Source organism: Spinacia oleracea, chromosome 6 (assembly GCF_020520425.1).
Source record: "Spinacia oleracea cultivar Varoflay chromosome 6, BTI_SOV_V1, whole genome shotgun sequence".
NCBI lineage: Eukaryota > Viridiplantae > Streptophyta > Magnoliopsida > Caryophyllales > Amaranthaceae > Spinacia > Spinacia oleracea.
In genome coordinates this window covers 87,382,000-87,389,881 of record NC_079492.1, presented here as the reverse complement: position 1 = coordinate 87,389,881, position 7,882 = coordinate 87,382,000, and the positions used below count along the sequence as shown (strand labels likewise).

The following is a 7,882-nucleotide window of genomic DNA, read 5'->3' as shown; positions in this document are numbered from 1 at the left end:
CATAATCTCCAATTTTCCTCTCAAAATCAAATACAAAATTCAAGTTCAAATCTACAATTTCCATTACAATATCCAAATATCTAAGAAATTGGGAGCACTTATCGAAAAACTAACCTAATACTAAATAGGTAATTCTTAATCCCTAATCAAATCATTATGATGTTATCTACTTTTCTACATTTCTAAATCCAAAATACAATTCCAATGATGCGGTCATTTGAGTTCATACTCATGACTAACTAGGAAACACGTCAAAAAGTGCCATCTTTTGGTAGGTTTTCACTCTTGAAACTCTTCCCAAATGATTTCCTAAGCACATTTTCAATATCAATATGCAAGATTCAAGATTTATTTTCGAAAATGATTAGTAAAGTGATGAGCTTTCATACTTGAAAAGTTTCTCCTTTACAACAATCACCATACAATTTTACAAAATACAAATCTTTTCAAAGTTCAAGGATGTTTGGAAAAGTGCAAACCCTTTCCCAAACTAGAACACATGAACATGCAATTCTTTATGTTCAAATACAAGTTCTATTTTTGATATTCAATGATGTTGAAGTGAGATCAATTCCTCCTTAAACTAGAATCAATTTCAAGTTATGGAGCACATTAAAGGTGAGGCCTTTTTAACATTAAAAGGTCTAATCGTTAAGAACAAAGTCTCCTTATTTCAATATTCAAGTTCAATATTCAAAGTTTAATATTCAATTTCAATATTCAAGTTCTATTTCAATAAACAAAATCAAGGATGCTTTACGATGAGCAACTCATTTAAAGTTGAGATTTTCAGAGAATTGAATCCGTATCGGACACACTTATTATTAAATAGTTGTTTGGCGTTTGGATCTCAAGTACAATAATTCTATTTCAATATCATCATTTCAATATCGCATTTCAATATCGTCATTTCAATACCGCAATTTCGATACCGCAATTTCAATAACGCACTTTCAATATTGCACCTTTATTCTATATGCTTGCTATTTCAATCCCGCACTCTTCACTCACCTTTTTTTTAAAGGTGATGTGGTTTTGTACGCATTTCAATAATTCCTAGTATTTTGTGATGATGCTTTATGTGCTTATTGCTTTCATCACCCTACATGCTAAATACAACAACCTACAAAGGTTACATCACGCGTAACAAAGATAATTTTTGGACAAACCGACCTTATGTTACGTCAATTAACTTTAAAGCAAAGTGATCACATACAAATAGCAATTTCGATGTTCTAAAATGCATGATCCAACCGACTTAGTGTCATGATTAGGATTTCTCGAAAACAATCCTTGTCTTGTATTCAAATGTACTTTTAAAGCTTGCCAAATAAGCGGTTCGTTCCCGTGCCCGAATCTCACCCATTCGGTTCCTAAGATTCAATGCCTTATCCACAAGAGTCAACTTTGGTCTTTCCAAACCGTACCCTTAAATATTGTTTGGTGGCGACTCCTTCGAAATTCGAAATCTTAAAACTCGTAGGGGAAAAAAACCACGTGCGGGAAAATTACACCCTCGATCTACAATGCTGCTTATTTTAGTTAGCATATTTTTTGTTGTTTCTGCTGGTTGTGTATGTCAGTTAGGGATGCGGGTTGTGCTCCCTTAACTAAGGTCTTTGTTTCTTTATTTTGTATATTGCGTGTTTTACTTATTTTGGTAATAAATTTTTGCTATTTTACCACACACACAAAAATTGATCCTTACAACAACCCCTTTGCTTATCAAAAAGTATGCATCATTTTTATTAAATCCAGAAAATTGAGCATATTAATTACAAAAAAATAAAAAAAACTGAAGTTTATTTAAGAAAATATGAAGTTAATTATAATTGAGAGAGGAAGGGTGAGGAAGGAGGATGAGAGGGAGAGATTCCGTGATTTATGGTGGTGTTGGGCGGTGTTGAGGGTTGCGTCAGGGAGGGGGAGAGAGAAGGGAGGCGTTGGTCAACGGTTTAGGGGGGGAAAGAGGAGAGAGTTTAAAGGGAATTCAAAAGCTAGGGTTTTGTAGCAACAATATTGACGAAGAAGAAGGAGAGCAAGCAAAAAGAGAGTCAACAGAGCCTATGCTACCACCAGCACTAGCCGTAGAGTCCCCACTGTGCGGCAGCTCAAGATGTATAAAACCTGCCCCTCTAGGAATACCCAGGGCAAGATTATAAGCCAACAACAATACCCAAGGCCTGACTCTCGTATTCAACATGATCGTCGTTGTTTTGGTATGTCTTTTGATTCAAGTTCGCTATTAGGATCGAGAGCAGGTTGGGCAGCGTCAGGGTGGCTGCGTAACAGGGAGAGAGTGGCATGAGTGTTGGATGGTGATGGGCGGTGGAGAGGGTTGCGTCAGAGAGGAGGGCGGCCTTTATTGGGTGGTCAACGATTAGTGAGTTGCGCGTGTTGAGGAGGGCAACGTTTATTTTATGGTTGTCAAGTTCATGCTTTTTCCAAGGTTTCAGACGGTGTCCTCAATTCTTTATACTTTAGTATTTTGTTTATTACCTTTGCTCGTGGTGGAGGTTGATGGTGGTGGAATGCAGCAGAAGGCTTGTGGTGGATCGAAGGAAGTAAGAGGCTAGTGGAGGAAAACCAGGCATGTTTGCCTGTTTGGAGAGATGATGGTGGATTGGTGCGAGTGTGATGTAGTTTAAGTGAATGTGGATTAGTTTGAGTGAGTGTGGAGAATTTTAAATTATGTATCGACGAGCAACAATCAACGAGACAAACACACAATTTCGAGGCAAAAGATGTGCACTTTGACTTTTTTTGTATATATTTCTTGTGCCTTAAATGTGGACTTTAGTTGACTTTGGATTATGTGGCTCGGATCTCGATTTCCGAGCGCTATATATAAGTAAGCTAACAGGAGAATAAGTTTCAAGTGTTTTTCTATGCATGAAAATAACCAACATGTATTTTGGACATTACCATTTACAACTATGCATAATAATTATCGGTAATATAAGATTCCTATAATAAACCACAATACAATGAAAGAGAGATTTCAAATCATAGGTGTCATGTGTAAGTGTTTAAGTAGAGTTTGATTAAAAATAGAAATAGTTTATTAAAAAAACATCTGTAACTCTTAGAATAAAAGAAAAAATAACAATTAACATATAATAAATATTTCTATTTTTAATAAAACGTCATACCACATCTACAACAGAAATCGAATTTAACAAATGCATAACAAATTGAGGTATTCCTTCATCATATCTACCATCGTTTGGAAGATCTTGCACTATAGGATATCTCTCGCATATATTGTTGGAGTGTATTGCCTTTTCGGAGAGACGATCTAACGATTTTTTTGTAGCTGCGAGGACGATTTCTATCTGATTCATCTAAGTCAATTTGAAAATTTGATAATTGTTCTGATCTCGTATTATTCTGTCAACGAACTGAATTCACGACGATACTCCATAAAAACTATACTAAACCCAAAATACTCAACTAATCCAATCATAGGGGAACTTACTACACTCAAACGATGTAGATTTATTGTATCTAAAGACAAAAACATGAATAATTAAACCAAAAGGGCCGGAAATAGCCAAATTTACGAAGAAATCTGGCTATTTTTGGCCTAAAACCCTTTGATATTTACAAACCCTAAAGAGAGAAAAAGGGAGGAGGATGACTAGGGTTTTTTAATACTCCCTCCGTCCCGGAATACTCAAAACGTTTTGACCGGCACAGAGTTTAATGCATTGTAATTGACTTATTATTTAATTAGATGGTAGTTGGTAGTGGCACTAGTAGAAAAAACACTTGTTGCAGCGGGCTTTTAGACCCCTGTTGCAGCGTACATCGTATGCTGCAACTGGGGGGCCTGCAACAAGTCTGGACTTGTTGCAGCGTACAATGTTCGCTGCAAAAAAGTACTTTTTGCAACGTACATATGCATGTACGTTGTAAAAAAGTACTTTTTGCAACGTACATATGCATGTACGCTGTAACAAGTGTCAAACATTTGGCCAAAATCTTGACTTGTTACAGCGTACAAATTCATGTACGCTGCAACAAGTGCCAAAATTTGGCCAAAATCTTGACTTGTTACAGCGTACAAATTCATGTACGCTGTAATAGACCCCACCTGTTGCAGGGTACATCTATTTGTACGCTGCAACAAGTGTGAAATTTTGTTAAATTTTACACCCTTGTTACAGCGTACACATATATATGTACGCTGCAACAAAGCACTTTTGGCGGGAAAATTTTAATTTTGTTTAGGATACCTAGAATGCCTTGCACCAAATATAGAAACCTGTCACAACAATAATAAAATGTCGCAACCTGTATAACAAATATAAAAACAATAATTGTTGTTTTGTATACATGAAACCAAAGTGCACGTACATTTAAATATATGTTCCAATTTCATTGTACGCATACATTTTAATATAAAAGATTGGTCTATAACATCTAAACCAACTCGATCAAGCGCGATCAGGCCAATAATAAATATTTGCTGGTAAAACACTTAGCCCATTGCTCACGAACCACATCAATTTCCTCACTAGCATAAGGCGCATTCCTCAGAGTATAGACCTTTACAAAAACCTAGAAGTAGCCCAATCTCATGAATCAAAACCTAGAAGTCTAGAACTTCATAAATTTTTGGTTCATACAGCCAACCCCATTTATTCTTTTAACTATTATTAATAACAAAAAAAAACCAATAATTTTTCCTCATAATCACAAAATTAAAACCTCATCATCAATTGGAGTTTTACATATTAATTGCAAAAATAATAAGACTGAGACTTACTTCTTCATATGTTTCGCCTTTGGAACTAATGGCAAGAATGGTGTCACAAACATAATTAGATTAGGTTTACCAACAAAGCTAACCTGGTACTGCTAATTTTAATGTTTAACCAGCTCTAGCTTTCAACCATGCTGCAAAAACCATATATAACTAACCAAATCCCTAATGGAGTGCATTAAGTTGTCCACTACTTTTCAGTTTTCCAGCAAAAAACAAAGAGCCTAGCTTGATTCAGATGATTGAATAGAATTAAGATTTTTGCACTTAGCCTTAAAATCACGACAGGTTTTTCATTATTGACTTAAAAGCCTGGGATATCCACCCAAATCCAAGAACAACCTATGCCTATTTCCAAAAAAGAAAAAGGGAGGGAAAGAAAAAGAAAGATAATACAAGAGCATGTTAAAGACCAAAAAATAAAACAAGCAGAAACTTAGCTGATTTTCATATTAGCTTTATGACTTATTTTTTCCCCACATGGAATCCTTCTCCAGCTAATTCCATTAATTAATTAAATGAGAAAAGAAATTAAATAATTAACCAACACCAAAGCACATACAAGAAACAAAATTAGATGTCTTACTTTTTTCCTCAACCGGCTTTTCCTTGCTGCCTCACGGTTCTGAGCAAGCCTTCGTAGAGTCTATAATAATAAATCTTTAAATATGTTACAAAAATGAAGCTACAAGTCAAATTGCATGAAAAGAGAAGAGGGAACAACTTCTAACCTTATGATCAGTCTCCTTCGATCTGTCACTCGAATGAGAAGCCGCATGAGTTGATGGAACAGTATCAAACTGCAGTACTGCATAATAAGCATCCGTCAGATTCTGCCACAAGGCATTAGTTACATATATCAATAAATATAACTATCCAATAATGAGTTTGATCTTCACATGTAGCTCGAACTTCCCCAAATTCAACAAAATTAGAGGGAGAAGGGTGAATGTTCCCTACAAGAGAGATTTTAAACCATTCTGCCATTAACAAATATCATAAAGATGATGAGAGATTACCCTGTTGTTTATTCATTTGTGTCTGCATCTGTTTAAATTTCAGTCATTGGACAACTTTTGGTGGATGAGGAATGTTCATCTATAGTTCATCTCAGTTGAAACATTTATTAAATTTATGGCATGGATTGATTCAGTCAACAACTTCTAGCAGACATTCTGACCCTTCCAAAAATCCTTCAAAATACAGAAAATTTTGTGCTAAGAACTGAATTTAATTTCATCAAGCTAACCTAATACTAAGAAAAAAATCCAGATTTGGGGGTTATCAATTGTAAACCAATAGAAAAATTGACACAATGTAGGGACGATTCGCCCAGCAACCTGTGACCACATAAATCGAAGAAACAATCTACAAGTAAACTAACACTGAGAAAAACAGAGAGATCCAAAGCGGGACAACAATATAATTAAAAGACAAATGCAAAATTGATAGGATATAGTCAAAAGTATTGAATACTTGAATTAATTGAAAATCAACAACACACCTTGTCGGGGATCTAAAGCCTGCATAATCTTAACTGTTGAAGTCGATAATGATGAAACTCTGCATAAATACTAAATTTGATCCTTAAACCTGATCTGAAGAAATCAATTATGAAGTTGAGAGAAAAGAACTCATCTTTCTCTCCTTCAGTAAGCCATAGCACAGGAGAGAGAAGAAGCAGGTAAGAAGAGGAGGAGAGGGCAGAAAGCAGCAGGGTAAGGAGAGGGCAGAAAGCAGGAATGAAAAGCTCAATAAAAAGCTCTAATCCAGGATTTCAATTCGAAAATTACCAAACAAAATCAAAAACAAAATTTAGAAATAATGGAATTATGAAAGTGAAAGTAAAAGATCAAAGAAACAGGCAAAATTGACCCTCCTAATCGCGATATTCCGACAGCAACATTAGCAGGAACACCCACATTTACTTTTTTAGTTCACTTCAAGAGGTAATTTTGGTAACAAGTCTCACAAATATCAGAAGAAAAAGAGAAAAATAACTGACAGCACCATTAAGACCAAAGGGGATCATCCACACAAGTGCAGCTGTGTTGAGACTGCAAATAAAAGAGGACCAGCAGTCAGATGGTATAATCCCATTTGCTTAATTATCTTGGAACGTCAGCTCACATTGAATGTTTCTTATGAAAACTTAACATAAAGTGCTAACAATATTACATTAATCCAATAAGATACACCAGTTGCAAGGGCAGCTCCTCGGTTTCCAAGACCACATTTGAAGACCAAAGTCCAGCAAACTGGCAAATGCAGTATGTAGTGATCCCCAAGGATCACGAATTCAGCATAGTGTCCGGCTTGAGCTGCAATTTGATCATCTTGACCAACTGCTTAAAGAAGTGATCTACAATTTGCCCATATTATAGCCAGAAGAACGCTTGCAGCAAGTACTCTACAAGAGGAGAAAATATTTTGTAAATGAATCTTGTACTGTACAATATGAAAATCTTGCAAAGGAAACAAATAAACAACACAAAAGCCTCAAACTTCAAAGACATGGAAAAATATGTAATATTATAACAATCAGTTAGCCACCAAGTCTCACCAACTAGCTGCATAGTATTATATTTAAACACAACAAGAACTATCCTAATACTGAAACATAATGTTGTATAAGAAGATTTGAAGTGCTCCAAGTATCAGCTTCTAGAGTTCACTGAAAAACAGACTCACAAGGTTCTCAAGTTAATCAAATTCCCAAGGCTCTTGGGCAGAGGTCCTCCAAGTTGGTTATCTTCCAATCCCCTGAACCAAATCAACCTACAATCGCAGTGCACAAGGCTCTCGATTTTTGAATTCATATTTACAAAGTATAAAACATAATTGCATAAAATAATTCAAATACAATTTAATTAGAAATTTAATTGAAAATACAAAAATAACAAAACAGACCCAGCTTGCTCCGTCGACCACCACTGCGGGCTGTCGTCGGTCACTCACGTCGCTGCTGTGGAGTGGTTCCGAGTGGTGCTCTGCCGCCGATACGAAAAGCCCTAACTCCCAAATCCCCAAATTCTAATTCACAAGCCCTAATTTCTAACTTAATTCCAAATTAAAATCCCGACAAAAACCCGAGATCTTGCTGGAGTACCACCG

General features: G+C 35.8%; 1 long non-coding RNA gene across 1 annotated transcript; it reads right to left on the bottom strand.

Annotated features, from left to right (window-relative positions):
- Nucleotides 1-4,308: 4,308 nt before the first annotated feature.
- Nucleotides 4,309-6,000, bottom strand: LOC110798581 (uncharacterized). The gene is made up of 3 exons (XR_002536119.2): nt 5,500-6,000; nt 5,355-5,414; nt 4,309-4,551 (listed from the first exon to the last, which is right to left on the bottom strand). It is a non-coding gene; the product is annotated as an uncharacterized lncRNA (long non-coding RNA).
- Nucleotides 6,001-7,882: the final 1,882 nt, after the last annotated feature.